The following is a 19,277-nucleotide window of genomic DNA, read 5'->3' on the forward strand; positions in this document are numbered from 1 at the left end:
AACTCTCACATCTGTACATGACTACTGGAAAAACCATAGCTTTGATAATATGGGTCTTTGTCGGCAAAGTAGTGCTTCTGCTTTTTAATACGTTGTCTAGGTTTGTCATAGCTTTTCTTCCAAGGAGCAAGCGTCTTTTAATTTCATGGCTGCAGTCACCATCCACCAAAGAGATTTTGGAGTGCAAGTAAATAAAATCTGTCACTGCTTCCACTTTTCCCCCTTCTATCTGCCATAGAGCGATGGGACTTCATGCCATGATCTTAGTGTTTTGAATGTTGGGTTTTAAGCCAGCTTTTTCACTCTTCTCTTTCACCCTCAAGAGGCTCTCTAGTTTCTCTTCACTTTCTGTCATTAAAGTGGTATTATCTGCATATCTGAGGTTGTTGATAGTTTTCTCACCAATCTTGATTTCACCTTGGGATTCATCCAGGCCCACATTTTGCATGATGTACTCTGCATGTAAGTTAAATATATAGCCTTGATGGACTCCTTTCCAATTTTGAACCAAGCAGTTGTCCCATGCAAGGTTCTGTTTCTTTTTGATCCGAGTACAGGTTTCTCAGGAGACAGGTAAGGTGGTCTAGTACTCCCAGCTCTTCAAGAATTTTCCACAGTTTTATGTGATCCACAGAGTCAAAGGCGTTAGCGTAATCATTGAAGCTGAAGTAGATGTTTTTCTGAAATTCCCTTTCTTTCTCCATGATCCAACAAACATTAGCAATTGATCTCTGGTTCTTCTGCCTTTTCAAAACCTAGCTCAGACATTTGCAAATTCTTGGTTCACTTACTGCTGAAACCTATCTTGAAATTAGTAATCATTCTCTGCTCTCCCATAGTAGCATATTGGACACCTTTCAACCTGGGGCCTCGTCTTCCAGCATCGTATCTTTTTGCTTTTCATACTGTCCATGGGGTTCTCCAGGCAAGAATACTAGATTGGGTTGCTGTTTCTTTCTCCAGTGGCCCATGTTTTGTCAGAACTCTTCCCTATGACCTGTTCAGTCTTGGGTGGCCCTGCTTGGCATGGCTCATAGCCTCATTGAGTTATACAAGCCCCTTCGCCACAGCAGGCTGTGATCCATGAAGTGGGGAATCCAGTTTACTCTAACTGTGATTTATCTTGACTACAGAACAAAAAGGATGATGAACTATTGGGTTGGCCAAAAAGTTTGTTCAGGTTGTTAGTAAAACCGTACAGCCAAAGCTGAATGAACTTTTTGGCCAAACCAGTAAGAATGGATACTTTTGATTTGGGGTTCTGGAGAAGACTCTTGAGAGTCCTCTGTACTGCAAGGAGATCAAACCAGTCAATCCTAAAGGAAATCAACCCTGAACATTCATTGGAAGGACTGATGCTAAAGCTGAGGCTCCAATACTTTGGCCACTTGATGCGAAGAATCTACTCATTGGAAAAAATCCTGATGCTGGGAAAGATTGAAGGCAAAAGAAGAAAGGGGGTGGCAGAGGATGAGGGGGTTAGATAGCATCACTGACTCAGTGGACATGAATTTGAGCAAACTTTGGGAGATAGTGGAGGACAGAGGAGCCTGGTGTGCTGCAATCCACGGGGTTGCAAATAGTCAGACACTACTTAGTTACTGAACAACAATAATACATCTACAGAAGAATCACAGGGATTTTTTTCCTCGGGTGAGAGAGACCCTGAAATATCTCACCACTTTTCTTCTCTATGTTGATTGACAATAAAAAACTGGACAATATGATAACCAAATTCTCTGAAAAGAAAGTATTGTTTCTCATCTAGAAGCCAATTTTCACTCATCCTTTAGAATTCAGCTTAAATATCACCCTCACTCAGAGGCTTCCCCAGACCCAGCATGGTAGGGTTAGGTCCACTTTCTGACCCTCCCTATCAGGGCCACCATGTACCTGATCCCATAGTACCATAGCTACCTGTTTTACTTGTCAGCCTCCTCCAGGAAATGGAAAACTTGTTCAGGGAAGGACCATCTGGTCCACGGTTACTTCCCCAGCATCTACCAGAGTGTCAACTGTTGGGCGTTTGATGGATCATTATTGGAGGACATGAAGGAGTTCCTGCTAAGTTCCTAGATTGATACTGATGAAGTTAGTGTGAACTTTCAACAAAATAAGGATTAATTTTGTGGAGTATTTAAGTGTGGTGGTGGTGATTGATTTAGTCACTGTTATGTCTGACTCTTTGCAACCCCATGGACTGTAGCCCTCCAAGCTCCTCTGTCCATGCAATTTCCAGGCAAGAATACTGGAGTGGGTTTTGTTCCCTCCTCCAGGGGATCTTCCCGACCCAGGGATTGAACCCGAGTCTCTTGCATCTCCTGCAATGGCAGGCAGGTTCTTTACCGCCTGAGGGAGCAGGGAGGGCTTTAAATGAAGAATACTGATTCATTACTAGTATTTGATGGATTTCTTTGGGAGAATGAAATAACCATAGGATCTGCATCAACAAAATAATTTGAAATGAATATCAGGATCCCTTTGTTGCTCTCATTAGGTTTTGTCATGATAATGTTTGTAGAAACATAGTTCTAAATAATGACATAAGGCAATGGAAAAACATGATGCCATGTTTTTCAAGATTGCTTCTGGTGCACAAAATAAGGGTCCCTTAGTCACTAAACAATTACATTCTCAAGTCTTGTCCAAAGACTAGATGGAATTAGTAGCGCTTTTTTTTTTTTAATATTCACTACTTCCTCTGATAAACAGCATGATATACTGGGACGCAAAAGTATGGGATCTAAACTTCTGTTTCCTAGTTTGAGGACTAGGTTTTTGAAATTAAAATACAATATGAATTTATCAAAACATACAAAAGCAAAAAAAATTGACATAATCACATTTATTTACCTGTTATCTGTTTAAAAAAGAAAAGTTTACAGCTGAAGAGCCCCGTGTACCTCTCTATTCATTTCCCCTTTCTGAAGGTAACCAATGTCCTGAATCTGGTGTTTTAGTCCCATGTACAACTTTTATATCTTTGCTATATATGTGCATATCTCTAAGCATTGTTTTGTATGTAGTTAAATTTCATAAAATCATTATAGGGACTTCCCTGGTGGTCCAGTGGTGAAGACTCTATGCTGCCAATGCAGGGAGTATGAGTTCAATTCCTGATTGGGGAATAAGATCATACATGTTGCTCAGCCAAAAATTAAAAAAAAAAAAAAACATTATATAGGATGTATAGGTTTTTTCTAGGCTTTTTTTTTGTTTTGTTTTGTTTTAGTGTGTATTGTTTGGTTCACATATTTGGAAGTTATTTGTTCTGATAGGCCTAGCGCTAGGTATTATCCATTTTATTGCTATCCAGTATTTCCTAGTATAACTGCACCCCACAGTCTACTTACCCACATTCCTGTTGATAGACATTTAGCTTGTTTCCATTATCTTGCTACCACAAACAACACTGCTCTACGCATTTTTGTACTGATTTCCTTGTGTTCACTGGACATTTCTCTAAGGTGAATGCCTTGAGCAAGACTGTTAGTTAGATACTGGCAAATTCTTCCTCAATGTGGAAACTTATGCCCTCCATAACAGGCTAAGGGTTACTGTTCCTCCAGATTCTCACCAACATTAGATATTGTCCAACTTACCAGCTTTGCCAATCAACAAAGTTATCTTATCCTGTCAAAGTTATCTTATTGGAGATTTAATTTGCATTTTCTTGAGCGCTAATCAGGTCGAGCTCCTTCTCATCATGCAGTTTAACTGATCTTCCTAAGCGTCAGTTCCTTCATTTCTAAGATGAGAATATTAGCATCTTCCTAATGCGCATGGATGCTGTGAGGATCACAAAGCCCATACTGTGCGGTCAGCACAGGCCAGCTAGGACTTCTGCTAATAGGAACGTGATGAATTAATAAACAGCAGAGACTGCCAAAGTCTTGACTGTCCCCTCGCTGTGGGGAAGCTCACCAGGCTCAGGAGCGCCAGATCCTTTGACAGCTGGAGGAGCAGGGAAGCCAAGGCTGGAAAGGCGGAGTGAATGGGTACAGGGAGAAGGAATACCACGGGCCTGGAGAGAACTCTGAGGTCATGGGCATGCGGGCCCTGAGGCCTGGACCACCTGAGAAATCAGCAGAGCTACAAGAGGAAACATGGAGGATGAGCAGAGCCTGGCTCTCAGTGACGCCTGCAGGCCCAGCAGATCCCAGGGCCGGCATCTGCGGCTCCACCTGGGACCCGCTCCTCTCAGTGTTTTCTCTTCCCCTCTGCTTGTCCACCGTACAGGAGGTGGCATCCTGTGGGGGAGAGATTATGGGCCTGTCACAGGCTTTAAAGTCACAGAGCTGGATTTGAACCAGACGGTCTAGATACTTGACCTTCCTGAGTCTGTTTCCCCATTGGTAACGTGGGAACAGTTAATAACACTTCCTCACTTGGGGCACTTTTGAAGGGACTAATTGAGATGATATGGAAGGTGACTTCTGTCCTCATTGCCCCTCCCCCTACCTGTTTTTACTCTTTTATTTGCCTTCTCATTTGCCTGCTGCTGAACCCTCCTGAAAGCACAAATAGATTAATTAGATTTCTTTGTATCAAGCCCACTTGCTCCCTTTCCTTCTTTTTGGACAGTGGACATGTTAAAAGAAAGAAAAAGGCAGTGGTCTATCATGTACTATTAAACACCTACTGCTTATAGAACACAAACCAAACCCCTCAGTTTTTTGCTTGTTGTTTTTGAATATTTATTTATTTGGCCAAGCCTGTCTTAGTTGCAGCCTGTGGGATTTCAGCTGTAGCGTGTGGGTCTAGTTCACTGACCGGGGATCCAACCTGGGCCCCCTGCTTTGGGAACTCAGAGTCCTGGCTACTGGACCACCAGGGAAGTCCCCCCAAGTCCCTCAGTTTTGGCTGCCACTGTCCCTCAAATGTACAGTGAGTAGCACAAAGAAGCACTCAATGAATTCGTCTCAGGAAAAGAAGACAAAGAAGATGATGGTGATGGAGGAAGAAAAGAGAAATAATTCACAAATGAAGATGAACAGTATAGCAAACCATTATTTGTGTTCAGGGCTCAGGAAGGCATTTATCTCAGGAGCTATCCGTAGGATATCAGGGAAGATTATAAAATTAAAAATGACCAGTTGTGAAATATATTTGCCCACTGTTTAATTTAGCTCATACAATAATCTAGCATGATAAAATAGCTATGTTATATTTATTGTTCTAAGTATTTGCAACTGCATTGTAAGTTCCTCAAGGGCAGGGGACAGCTTATGCCCCAAACAACACCAGTACAATGTTTTACACAAGGCAGACCTTCACAATGGGCTTGGTGAACAAAAATTAAAGTACTGTGGCTGAGACAATTTAAAGGAAAATGTCTGAGTTTGGAAAGATTTGCTGAAAGAAAAGGATTTTAAATCCTGTTGATGAAGACAGTCACACTTGGCAGAGGAGAAAAAGAAGTATGTTCTAGGAAAAGGAACAGTATGGCAAGATCAGAGGTCAGCTCATCCAGGGCCATCAGTCATGGAGGTTCACTGGGGACAGGCCACTGTGGCTCTATGAGCCAGCCGAGGTTTCCATAACAAGCTGTTGGAGTTAGGAATCTTTAACAGGGCTTTTTCAAGCATTGCTCTTCATCTTAGAATAGGATGTAGTCTCCACAAGAACACAGAACCTTTGGCATGTTCTTTAATAATTTCTATAAACATGCTCGATTGACCATTAGTGTAATATTTATTAGGCCCTTATTGAAACCATGCGGGACCCTCTAGGGCTCCTGGGCATAGAAGCCTTTCTGTGCTCCCCGTTTCTTGTTTATAGGGAATAGATTCCAGCCCCCATGACCTTCCTTGAGTTGCAAAAGGCAGATTGGAACTGCTGCTAATCAGGGAAGGGAAGGGATGCAGAGACAAGGGAGGAGACCACCCGAGCCAGATTAAAGGAGTGTAGGCACTGCACACACCCTGATTCTTATTAGCAACTCCACTCTTGAACCATTGCTATAAAACTCCACACCAAATCCTCCTGGGTTGGGACACACAGTTTTTGAGGCATGAGACCATTGTGTTCCCCTTTGCCTGGCCAACAATAATGCTATTACTTTCTAAGATTTGATTATGTACAGGTTCACAGATGAAGAGTTTTCAGCATCACTGTTAGGTGTCTAGACCATCACTGGAACTCCTCCACACCTCGTGTTTATGCCCATCCTATTCATCACCTAGTGAAACTCTGACAGTCAAGTCTCCATCTTGACCAGGTACAGCCCCTACAGGGCTGAGTGAGTGCCCACCCCACCCCCTCCAGGGGCATTTCCTCCCATCAGCACCCCGGGAGCTGGCCAAGCTCCACTCACAGCTCTGCAGACAGACATTTGGGGATTATTTGTTCTCCACTCCCCTTCTCTCGGGCCTGTGTTCTTTTCTTAAGTGGTTTACAATTCTCTGAGTCGCTTTACACCTTACGGCCAACTTGCAGTCAACTCGCCATAAAGCATTCTCTCGTCTGGGGAATTTTAGTAACAAGACCGCTTGCTTTCTCTTTTCTAAAAGAACACGCTGCGCCCCCTCCAATCAATATTTACTGGGTGTAGGTCTGCTGAGAGGGAGAGAGGTTTACAGTGCATTAAGATGTAGACACAGCCCTCAGGGAGCTTATAATGAAAATGTTATGGGGAAAGGAGTCAAAAAAATTACTAAGATTCTAAGGAGTTGCTACTATGTCCGTAGTGCTGGGATTTTGAGGGAGTTGTCCCAAAAAAAAGGATTTTCTTGTTGTTGTTTTTTTTTTTCCTCCTCCTCCTCCACCTTCTTATAGGCAACAAAACAAAAATGAAGGTTTCTGAATCCTAGAATCTACCTTTATGTCATGGTTCTAACTAAAGAGGAAAAATTGAGGGTATTTCTCTTTATTGAAATTCGTTGGAGGACAATGGTTTAACACTAAGAAGGAAAGATTCTTAGAATAATTTGCGGGGGGTGGGGGTGGTGAAGGCAAAGACTCAGAGCCCCGAAAGCTGTGCCTCATGCACAAGAGGACACATGACACGGACAAGGAGCCCAGGATTTGGGGTGAAAGGACAGCTTTCATCACAGTGTGTGGTCTGGGGCAAGTCTCTTTGCATCTCAATTTCTTGATCCATAAAATGGCAATGGCAATATCTGCCCTGCTTACTTTATTGTGTTGCATTGAGTGAAGCTTGTGGACAATAAAATAGTACGAATGTAATGAGTATAATATGATTATAAACTCAATTTCAGGACCAAAAATCAGTTGTTCTAGAAGTGGAAAAAGAAAAGTGTTAGTCCCTCAGGCATGTCCGATTCTTTGCGACCCCATGGACTGTTTCTGGCCAGGCTCCTCTGTCCATAGTCATTCTCCAGGCAAGAATACTGGGGTGGGTTACCTTTTCCTTCTCCAGAGGATCTTCCCGACCAGGGATTGAACCCGGTCTCCTGCATTACAGTCATATTCTTTACCATCTGAGCTACAAACCAATTCTGAAAGTAGGTTTGTAGTAAAAAAAAAAAAAAGACTCAGAATGAGAGAGATTGTAAAGGCCATGGGAAACTTAAAAATAAACTGGTGAGATCACTGTCATAACAGAAGGGCACTTTCGAGGGGAGGGTGCTAAGAAAGGGAGAAAATAACTGAGAACTGAACAAGTTTAACAGGGCACAGAGAAGGAGGAGGTGTTGCTGGGTCCCACAGGAGGAAGCTGGAGGTATAGTTCACTGATATGCAGAGCAATTGGGGTTAGGGAAGAGCTTATAATGTGAGCATTTACTATGAGTCATTGTACCATCCCTACTGAGTGCCACATGCAAAAGCCAGATCCCAAAAGAGGCATGCCAAGTGGAGGCTAGGACAGATTCGAGAACTCATGGAGAAGATGTACTGAGCTGGGAGGATCAGGACAGTGACATGAGTTGGACACTGCAGGCAAGTTCTGAGAAACCTCAACAGGAGGCCATGGGAGGGAAGAGGTTAGGACAAGCACGTGGATATCTGAGCCCAAAAGGCTGCCAGGAAGTACAAAGATCTGACATAAGGATGGAGTTGGAAGCCAAGAAGATCAGTTCAGAAGGAGCTGGAATCCTAGGCAGGGTGGCAAGGATGCTACTGGATCTGGAAGGAAGCTTGGCAGACACCTTGGATTAGGTCCAGAGCTGCTGGGCACAGAGAGGCTGGATTCCCAGGAACAGGACATGAAGACAGTGTTTAGGTCTTGCTCATCCAGAGACCGCAGGCTCCTTGTGACCTGGAACCATGTCTCCTTCCTCTCTGTAGCCTCACCCACCCAGCATAGTGCCTGGCATTCAGAAGGCACTTGATCAATGTCTGTTGGAATGAACCAATGAATGAAAAACTAATGAGTAAAGCCAAGTTCAAAACACCCAACAAGCCATGAATTTTATTCCCCTCTCTAGTGGCTTTGGGCAGCCTCTGGCTTTCTACCTAGTGCCACATAGTTCATGTGGAACCACCCTCGTGATCCCTCCTGAGAACTCCTGACCATCTAGCCGGTCTCCTCCCCTTCCCTTCACACAGTGTGTGCGTTTGAGATGGCCACATTCCACTCAGTGGCTTGTTTCCATGGCAACTTGCTCCTTCATTATGCCACACTCACCCTGCCTCTCATTACCAAGCATTGCCGTATCTTTTTCAGATGTCTAACTCTGGCAGTTCCCAGTGTGTTTACATCCTGTCCTGATATAGAATGTCTTACATTAAGGGAACATTGTCTTCTCAGAAAATTAACTTTAAAAATTGCGTTTAAACACATTATGGCATGATTTCTTTTTTCCAACTAGAAAGAAAAATTTTCTCGACAACTTCTTTGCCAAGAAACAAGTTCCCTTGTCAGCCAGACATGTTCATTGATTCCTTTCAAAACTTTTTTTCTCCACGTGTATTGTAAAGCCCTGGAAAGAGTCTCCAGGAAAAGCAGTTGGCTCCTGAAGTAACATATGGCTCTCAAACTCTCACTTACATCGGCAGACTCTGCCTCCCGCTGGTCACTGCCATGGGCAGACCGCAGCGACCTCACCCTTGGCACCGATGAAAATCTGAACACCGTTCCAAGAAAAAGGAGGCACAAGAGTCACAGTGCACATAATGTTTTTTCCTTTTGTACCTGAAAAGGTCCATTTTTTAAAAATGTATGTATCTATTTTTTGAGTGTAAGTCTACTTATTTTTGGCCATGCTGGGTCTTTGTTGCTGTGTGCAGGCCTTCTCTAGTTGCGGTGCTCCAGCTTCTCGTTGCATTGGCTCCTCTCGTTGCGGAGCATGGGTTCTAGGTGTGTGGGCTTCAAGAGTTGAGGCTCGGGGGCTTAGTTCCCTCCCCACACCCACCCCAGCCTGTGGAATCTTTCTGGACCAGGGATTGAACCCATGTCCCCTGCACTGGCAGGAGGATTCTTATCCACTCACATAGCACATTTAATTTCATTTTATTGTGTCATTTTTATTAGACTGGCCCATTTGTGTCTTAAGGCTCCCGACCTGGTTTCATCACTTTAATGAAGATGGATCTAGCCAATCTGTTCTTAGAATCCATCTTGGTCCCTTCGTAACACGTGTCTAGACCTCAGTCTCTTTCTCAGCTGTCACCTATATTAAGAAACACTCAGAGGAGGCCCACTAATAGTGGTTCAGGATCACATGATCTTTTCTTTTCCAAGGTAGAGTTTTACATCTTCAAGGAGAACTGCCTGCCACACACCGGCCACATGTTGCCAGCGTGGCTGGGCTTGTCCTTGGTCCAGCAGCTCGTCCTGTTCCTCGCTTGGGGCCTTTCACCACTCCTTGCCTTCCTATAAGACACCAGATGGATCGCTACACTTGGGTCTCTCGCTTATAAGGTCCCTCAGCTCAGTGGATTGCTGGGCTCTTCCATCTAGAGCTTTTCCTCAACTCCCAATGAGCCTCTATGTAGCAGACCATTTATTGTGGCTAAGACACAATTCCAAGTTCCATAGAGCAACTTTCCTCTGGCTGTACATCAAAAATTCAGTTCTGACGGACCTACTGTTTGGCACAAGTTATTTTTCAATAACTGACATGGGAAAAGAATATATATATATATACATATATGAATCACTTTGCTTTATGCCCAAAATTAACACAGCATTATAAATCAGCTATACTTCAATGAAAAAAAGGAAAAAATTTCAATTCTAATTTCTCCTAACCTCTTCATATCCTAATTTAGCAGTAGAGTGCATCAGAGGATAATGTAAAGTTTATCCTAAATGTGTACCTAAGCTATGACCCAGTAAGAGATATCTTTAAAAGTGTTGGTTCTGCATACTGTACATACCATACAAGGGGTAATTCCCTAAATGGGAAAGAGATCCTAAACAGAGCGAATGTATGTAGATGTATAGTTGATTCATTTTACTAAACAGGAGAACTGAACACAACATTGTAAAGCAACTGTACTCCAATAAAAATTAATTTAAAAGTTTTTAAAGGCTTTAAAATAATAGTGAGCTTCCCTAAGCTCTGTGTGTCCAGCAGATCTGGGCAAGTCAGCTGACCTGGGATAAAGAAGGAAGAGCTGCCCTCTATTTGGATGAGGTAGGCGCCCACTGGTGTGCCCCTCCACCTGGTCAGCTTCCCCACATATTCTCTACCTCGTCCCTGCCCGCCATGGAGTCTGCCAGCCCTAGGAGGGAAGGAAAGGCAGCGGCCCTGAGCCCAAGCCCAAGCTCAAGGCCAGAACTGGGATTGTTAATGGCAGGGGTGAAGGGAAGCCTAGAAAGGAACCGAGGGACGGGGAGGACCAGAGAACCTAGGTCACAGAAGCTAAGGTCTTGTCCAAAGATTCAGGGACAGACTTTTCATCTATTTTTAGATGAAGTAACAAGATGTGGAAACCAAAAAAAAAAAAAAAAAAAGTGGCCAGTTCTCCCATACTGCACAATGGTGATGACTTATGCAAAACATCCTCTTTTCCTATTTTTAACTAGATCACAGAAGCTGCGTCAGAGGACTGGCTGCTGACTAATCCTGTTGAGACACCTTTCTCTGAATTGCATAAATGACATCTATGCTAGAGAACATTCGAGAAGGGGGGGGAAATTGTTAAAGACTACTGCACACGGTGCATCCTTATAAATAGTCTTCTGAGTGGGATTGAAGTGTTCTGGGCCACAGTTTTCTCGGAGTTGTCTAGGATTTCATGGCTGAGTGAGGCAGACATTCAAAGAGAAATCATTCATTTACTTAAGCTGAATTAATGGTCCCGTGACATTCTCACATTCCAAGGTACAGTGACGACTGTTTTTCAGATTACCTGGAGAAGAATGCTGGTTTTTCAGAAAAACTATTATCTTGTGGTATAAATATCCCCACACCAGGAACAGATATTTTATTAGAGAGAAGGAGTCAGGAACGAAAGCAAAGGGTTCTCAGTTCTTTATGGATGAGAACCACGCCATGACAACGGAGGCCCATGAGCATCATCAGAGACCTGAGCCATCAGGGAAGGCAGCCCCTCTCCACTGTACTGAAGGGGAGATGGCGCTGCTGGAGATGCTGTGGGAACCGGCTTCCTCCTGCCTCCCAGGACTCACCACTTCCTCATGATCAAGCAGATCCCCAGTGGCCAGTCTCTGCATCTCTTTGCCTGGGAGCTTTTTTCATAACTGAGGGAAGTCAGATGTGCCAGGAAATACACACCACCCAGAAGCAGCACCAGCCGCTGGCAGGACTTGGTGTATAAGTACCCCAGGCCCTCACCCCTCAGTGGGATAACCCCTAGGTATGGGGGCTCCAAGCTGCTAACACAAAAAGAAAGTGGGCTGCAGGCTGTGGTGGGTGGATGTTGGCTAGAAGTTAATGTAATAATGTTGGTTTGCTTTCAAAGTATGTATATGAGTCTCTGTGTATGTCTGTATGGGGTGTGTAGTGTATTTATCTACATATACACACACATGTATGTATAGATATACTGAGTGTATTAATATATATGTAAGTATATATATATATATATACAATAAATATTATATATGATGTTTATGTATGTCACATTCTATTTACAGAAGGTGATACTGTCTTTCTGTTTGCAATGGTGTTACAAAGTTTCTTTTTAAAATAAACTTATTTAAGAAAAAAGGCTGGGTTGATTTAAAGCACATGTAAATACATGATAGAACATGAATTATGCTAATATGATAAAAAATGGGGAAGGCCGTGCATGAATGACTAAAGTTAATCTGGTGTCTCCGGCCTCAGATCCCGCTGGTGCTGCAGAAACTGTGGAGAGAAAGGAAAGCTGGCTTCAGGTCACCTGCCTCAGTTTCAAGCAGGGCAACTCTGTGCTTGTCGAGTTGGGAATCAGTGATTTAAAGAGTGAATTAGAAATACAAGCTACTAGATATAAAATAGATAAACAACAAGGACCTACTGTGTAGCACATCAGAGGGCAGACACACTGAAACCATACTCACAGAAAACTAGTCAATTTAATCACACTAGGACCACAGCCTTGTCTAACTCAATGAAACTAAGCCATGCCCACGGGGCAACCCAAGATGGGTGGGTCATGGTGGAGAGGTCTGACAGAATGTGGTCCACTGGAGAAGGGAATGGCAAACCACTTCAGTATTCTTGCCTTGAGAACCCCATGAACAGTATGAAAAGGCAAAATGATAGGATACTGAAAAAGGAACTCCCCAGGTCAGTAGGTGCGCAATATGCTACTGGAGATCAGTGGAGAAATAACTCCAGAAAGAATGAAGGGATGAAGCCAAAGCAAAAACAATACCCAGCTGTGGATGTGACTGGTGATAGAAGCAAGGTCCGATGCTGTAAAGAGCAATATTGCATAGGAACCTGGAATGTCAGGTCCATGAATCAAGGCAAATTGGAAGTGGTCAAACAAGAGATGGCAAGAGTGAACGTCAACATTCTAGGAATCAGCGAACTAAAATGGACTGGAATGGGTGAATTTGACTCAGATGACCATTACATCTACTACTGCGGGCAGGAATCCCTCAGAAGAAATGGAGTAGCCATCATGGTCAACAAAAGAGTCTGAAATGCAGTACTTGGATGCAATCTCAAAAATGACAGAATGATCTCTGTTCGTCTCCAAGGCAAACCATTCAATATCACAGTTATCCAAGTCTATGCCCCAACCAGTAACGCTGAAGAAACTGAAGTTGAACGGTTTTATGAAGACCTACAAGACCTTTTAGAACTAACACCCAAAAAAGATGTCCTTTTCATTATAAGGGACTGGAATGCAAAAGTAGGAAGTCAAGAAACACCTGGAGTAACAGGCAAATTTGCCCTTGGAATGCGGAATGAAGCAGGGCAAAGACTAATAGAGTTTTGGCAAGAAAATGCACTGGTCATAGCAAACACCCTCTTCCAACAACACAAGAGAAGACTCTACACATGGACATCACCAGATGGGCAACACCAAAATCAGATTGATTATATTCTTTGCAGCCAAAGATGGAGAAGCTCTATACAGTCAACAAAAACAAGACCAGGAGCTGACTGTGGCTCAGATCATGAACTTCTTATTACCAAATTCAGACTTAAATTGAAGAAAGTAGGGAAAACCACTAGACCATTCAGGTATGACCTAAATCAAATCCTTTATGATTATACAGTGGAAGTGAGAAATAGATTTAAGGACTTAGAAATAGATTTAAGGGCCTAGATCTGATAGAGTGCCTGATGAACTATGGAATGAGATTCGTGACATTGTACAGGAGACAGGGATCAAGACCATCCCCATGGAAAAGAAATGCAAAAAAGCAAAATGGTTGTCTGGGGAAGCCTTACAAATAGCTTTGAAAAGAAGAGAACCGAAAAGCCAAGGAGAAAAGGAAAGACACAAGCATCTGATTGCAGAGCTCCAAAGAATAGCAAGAAGAGATAAGAAAGCCTTCTTCAGTGATCAGTGCAAAGAAATGGAGGAAAAGAACAGAATGGGAAAGACTAGAGATCTCTTAAAGAAAATTAGAGATACCAAGGGAACATTTCATGAAAAGATGGGCTCGATAAAGGACAGAAATGGTATGGACCTATCAGAAGCAGAAGATATTAAGAAGAGGTGGCAAGAATACACAGAAGAACTGTACAAAAAAGATCTTCATGACCCAGATAATCACGATGGTGTGATCACTCATCTAGGGCCAGACAACCTGGAATGTGAAGTCAAGTGGGCCTTAGAAAGCATCATTACGAACAAAGCTAGTGGAGGTGATGGAATTCCAGTAGAGCTACTTCAAATCCTTAAAGACGACACTGTGAAAGTGCTACACTCAATATGCCAGCAAATTTGGAAAACTTGGCAGTGGCCACAGGACTGGAAAAGGTCCGTTTTCATTCCAATCCCAAAGAAAGGCAATGCAAAAGAATGCTCAAACTACCACACAATTGCACTCATCTCACACGCTAGTAAAGTAATGCTCAAAACTCTCCAAGCCAGGCTTCAGCAATATGTGAACCATGAACTTCCTGATGTTCAAGCTGGTTTTAGAAAAGGCAGAGGAACCAGAGATCAAATTGCCAGCATCCACTGGATCATGGTAAAAGCAAGAGAGTTCCAGAAAAACATCTCTTTCTGCTTTATTGACTATGCCAAAGCCTTTGACTGTGTGGATCACAATAAACTGTGGAAAATTCTGAGAGAGATGGGAATACCAGACCACCTGACCTGCCTCTTGAGAAATCTGTATGCAGGTCAGGAAGCAACAGGTCCAACTGAGTATGGAACAACAGACTGGTTCCAAATAGGAAAAGGAGTACGTCAAGGCTGTATATTGTCACCCTGCTTATTTAACTTATAATCAGAGTACATCATGAGAAACGCTGGACTGGAAGAAACACAAGCTGGAATCAAGATTGCCAGGAGAAATATTAAAAACCTCAGATATGCAGATGACACCACCCTTATGGCAGAAAGCGAAGAGGAACTAAAAAGCCTCTTGATGAAAGTGAAAGAGGAGAGTGAAAAAGTTGGCTTAAAGCTCAACATTCAGAAAACGAAGATCATGGAATCCGTTCCCATCACTTGATGGGAAATAGATGGGGAAACAGTGGAAACAGTGTCAGACTTTATTTTTGGGGGCTCCAAAATCACTGCAGATGGTGACTGCGGCCATGAAGTTAAAGGACGCTTACTCCTTGGAAGAAAAGTTATGACCAACCTAGATAGCATATTCAAAAGCAGAGACATTACTTTGCTGACTAAGGTCCGTCTAGTCAAGGCTATGGTTTTTCCAGTGGTCATGTATGGATGTGAGAGTTGGACTGTGAAGAAAGCAGAGCACCGAAGAATTGATGCTTTTGAACTGTGGTGTTGGAGAAGACTCTTGAGAGTCCCTTGGACTGCAAGGAGATCCAACCAGTCCATTCTGAAGGAGATCAACCCTGGGATTTCTTTGGAAGGAATGATGCTAAAGCTGAAACTCCAATACTTTGGCCACCTCGTACAAAGAGTTGACTCATTGTAAAAGACTCTGATGCTGGGAGGGATTGGGGGTGGGAGGAGAATGGGACGACGGAGGTTGATTGGCTGGATGGCATCACTGACTCAATGGACGTGAGTCTGAGTGAACCCTGGGAGTTGGTGATGGACAGGGAGGCCTGGTGTGCTGCGATTCATGGGGTCGTAAAGAGTCGGACATGACTGAGCGACTGAACTGAACTGAACTGAACTGATGCAACATCTGAATTATATCCAACAACAGAATTATATTCAACATTCCCTTATAATAACCTATAATGGAATATAATCTGAAAAAAACCTGAATCATTTTGTTGTATACATGAGACTAACACAATATCATAAATCAACTGTACTTCAATTTAAAAATCCAATGTTGGCATTGAATTGTACATCTAAAAACTGTTAAAATGGCAAGTTTTATGTTATGTATATTTTGTCACAATACAAAATATAACTAAAAAAAAAAAGAATGAATTCGAGGAAGGGAGGTTTACTGCTTAAAGGAATATTAGTTGGTACGTTTGCAAATTTCAGGAGTCCAGCAATCAGTTGATCAAGAAATTGGAGCCCAGAGAGATTAGATGACATTTCCTAGTTCCCACACAGACGCTGTGGCCAAGGCCGGGTGGGCGCATTCTCATCACTCCCTCCCATGCTCCTCCCGCTGTGCTCACTTCCTGAGGTAGGGGGACTTGAAGGATAGGAGGAAGGGAAAGGGTAACAAGGCTGGAGAGTACTTTACAGGTGCTGACGTCCAAGAGCTCGAAGGTGTGAAGGCGGAATGCAGGCGACTCCTCCCAAGCCAGGTGGGAAGAGCTTTTTGACTGAAGGGAGGGTTGGGGCAGAAGGGGAGTGAGGAATAAGGTGAGGAAATAGACTAGGATCAGATGGGAGGGGAGAGCAAATGCCTGGAGCCGACTCACTGGAAAAGCCCCTGATGCTAGGGACCATTGAAGGCAAAGAAGAGGGCAGCAGAGGATGAGACGGTTAAATGGTATCCCCGACTCAATGGACATGAACAAATTGGAGCACACTCTGAGAGATAGCGAAGGACAGGGGAGCCTGGTGTGCCGCAGTCCATGGGGTCACAGAGAGTCGGACATGACTGAGCAAGTGAACAGCAAACAACAAATGCCTGGTGTGTGTAAGTTGCTTAGTTGTGTCTGACCCTTTGAAATCCTATGGATTGTAGCCTGGCAAGCTCCTCTGTCCATGGAATTCTCCAGGCAAGAATACTGGAGTGGGTAGCTGTCCCTTCTCCTGGGGATCTTCCCAATGCTTGGTGAGGAGAATGTTAACGCCCCAGGATTTGTGATCCAAATCTCTGAGCTGGGAATTGAAAGATCAAAACCAGGCTGTAGAATGCAGCATGGTAGAAAGTGACTGTGATCAAATATTGCTTCATGAACACACAATTTACTTAGCCTGTCTGTGCCTTACCTTTTTCATCTATAAAACAGCAACAGCATCAGAACTTCCCTCTTGAGATTTTGGTAAAGATTAATGGAAATTATACATCCCAAACAATGTCTGGTATCTAGTGAGAGCTCAGTAAATAATAGCTACTTTGATCTCTGAGGGGCTTCCCAGGTGGGGCTGGTGGTAAAGAACCTGCCTGCAGTGCAGAGGACATAAGAGAAGTGGGTTCGATGCCTGGGTTGGGAAGATTCCTTGGAGGAGGGCACGGCAACCCACTCCAGTATTTTTGCCTGGAGAATCCCCATGGACAGAGAAGCCTGGTGGGCTACAGTCCCTAGGGTCATTCAAAGTTGGACACAACTGAAGCGACTTAGCATGTACACATGATTTCTGAGGACTGAATTGACTCTAGAGATGGAAGTGCCTTGGCTGAGCTAGCTCGTAGCAGAGCCAGAATTAGAAGTCAGATCCTATAATTTCTAATTCAACATTTTAAAACAGCAGATTATTTATTTTCTGATATGATTATTTATTTCTGATATGCATTAGCATTTCTCCTTGCAAGGCATAGTGCTCTTATTCTTTGTGGGCAGTCACTACAATGGTTTCTTTTTAGAAAAAGAATTTTGATTAATTTCTTTCATTCTATAATTAATATATTACATTTAGAGTGAGAGCACCGTTTTCTATGAAAAAGCCAGACTTTCTATTTTCAGCCAACTGACATTGCAGCCTTGCTTTAAACCTTATGAAATTATGACATTTAGAATATAATAACTATTCTGATTGTTTCTTTGTATCTGTGGAGAAAACATTTATTTTGACCAAATGCTATCTTTTCCCTCTTTCATCAAATGAATCATGCTTATGACCCAAGTGCATCTGTTGTTCTTTATGATTCATTGATCAACCATGAAAGAACAAACCGTGAACCTTGGGGGATAGGTTATCGGTGATTCTCTCCAGGAGACTGCAGTCTCCTAAAGAATCATAGACCTGAAGAGATGGTTTCTCACTGAGGAACAAAAGGTTTAAGCTTCACAGTGGGAAGCCTCCACTTTTAAGATCTGCATCTAAGAGATGGGCTGCCAAGACATCTAGCTTTGAAAACCAGTAGGGCTCTGTCCACAAGCCCCATGAGGCTATGGGAGGGAGGTGGGCTCTTAAAGGGTTCCTGTCTTGGGATGCATCAGCCTGAAAGCTCAGGGTGTAGGGCAGAGACAGGGTGCTTGGATTTTGTGAGAGAGAGGCCCATGTGCTGGCCTTGGAGTTGGCCTGGGGGCAGGCAACTGATCTGACAGGCATTTGGGGCCCTGCTGGCACTCTGAGGGGGGAAGTTAAGGGTCTGGTGGCCACTGTCTTGGCTCTCTGCCCACCACCTCTGGCCCCTGGGATTCCCCTAGTGGAACTTTTATAGGCATCTGGCTCCCAGTCTTTGCAGCTGCTATCCAGGGGCCACTCCTTGATTGCCTGGCTCTGAGAGGCAGCCAGGCCTGCATGCCTGGATCCCAGGGCAATGTGGCAGTCTGCGAGATGGTTCTTGGTTGGTAGCCACCCGGGGCAGTGCACAGGTGGTGATCTGAGGTGCTCCCCCGAGTCCCGCACGAGGCTGTCTGTCCAGGTGGCCTCTTTGCTGGTCCTGGAGCTTTGACCGGAAGGACAGGGCCACCTGTAAGACCCTGTGGACGCGGATGTTCTCTCGGGGCACGTAGGCTAGTGCAAAGCATCTCTGCGCCCTCCCACTGCCTCACTGTACCTTGTGGGTCTCTCCCAGATGGAAGCACATATGCTCATCTGGACCCCAGTTTAGGGGGTTGCTGTCCAGGGGACACCTCAAGATCATGGCCAGGGAGACATACCTTTGCAGTCCTGTAGCACTGGTATAGACTTACAGGCTTTAAAGTTGCTGCCTGACAGTCTGGCTTCTTAATTACATACCACCACCTAGCACGTTGTTATTGTTTAGTCACTAAGTTGTGTCCTACTCTTTGTAACCCCATGAACTGCTGCAGCACACCAGGCCTCCCTGTCCTTCATTATCTCCGAGTTTGTTCAAATTCATCTCCACTGAGTCAGTGATGCCATCCAGACTTCTCATCCTTTGTCACTACTTTCTCCTCTTGCCCTCAGTCTTTCCCAGCATCAGGGTCTTTTCCAATGAATCAGCTCTTTGCATCAGGCGGCCAAAGTATTGGAGCTTCAGCTTTAGCATCAGTCCTTCCAATGAATATTCAAGGTTGATTTCCTTTGGGATTGACTGGTTTGATCCCCTTGCTGTACAAGGGCCATTCAAGAGTCTTCTCCAGCATGACAGTTTGAAATCATCAATTCTTTGGCACTCAGCTTTCTTTGTAGTCCAACTCTCACATCCATACATGACTACTGGAAAAACCATAGCTTTGACTATACTGACCTTTGTC

This window comes from Budorcas taxicolor, chromosome 14 (assembly GCF_023091745.1).
Source record: "Budorcas taxicolor isolate Tak-1 chromosome 14, Takin1.1, whole genome shotgun sequence".
NCBI classification, from domain to species: Eukaryota; Metazoa; Chordata; class Mammalia; order Artiodactyla; family Bovidae; genus Budorcas; species Budorcas taxicolor.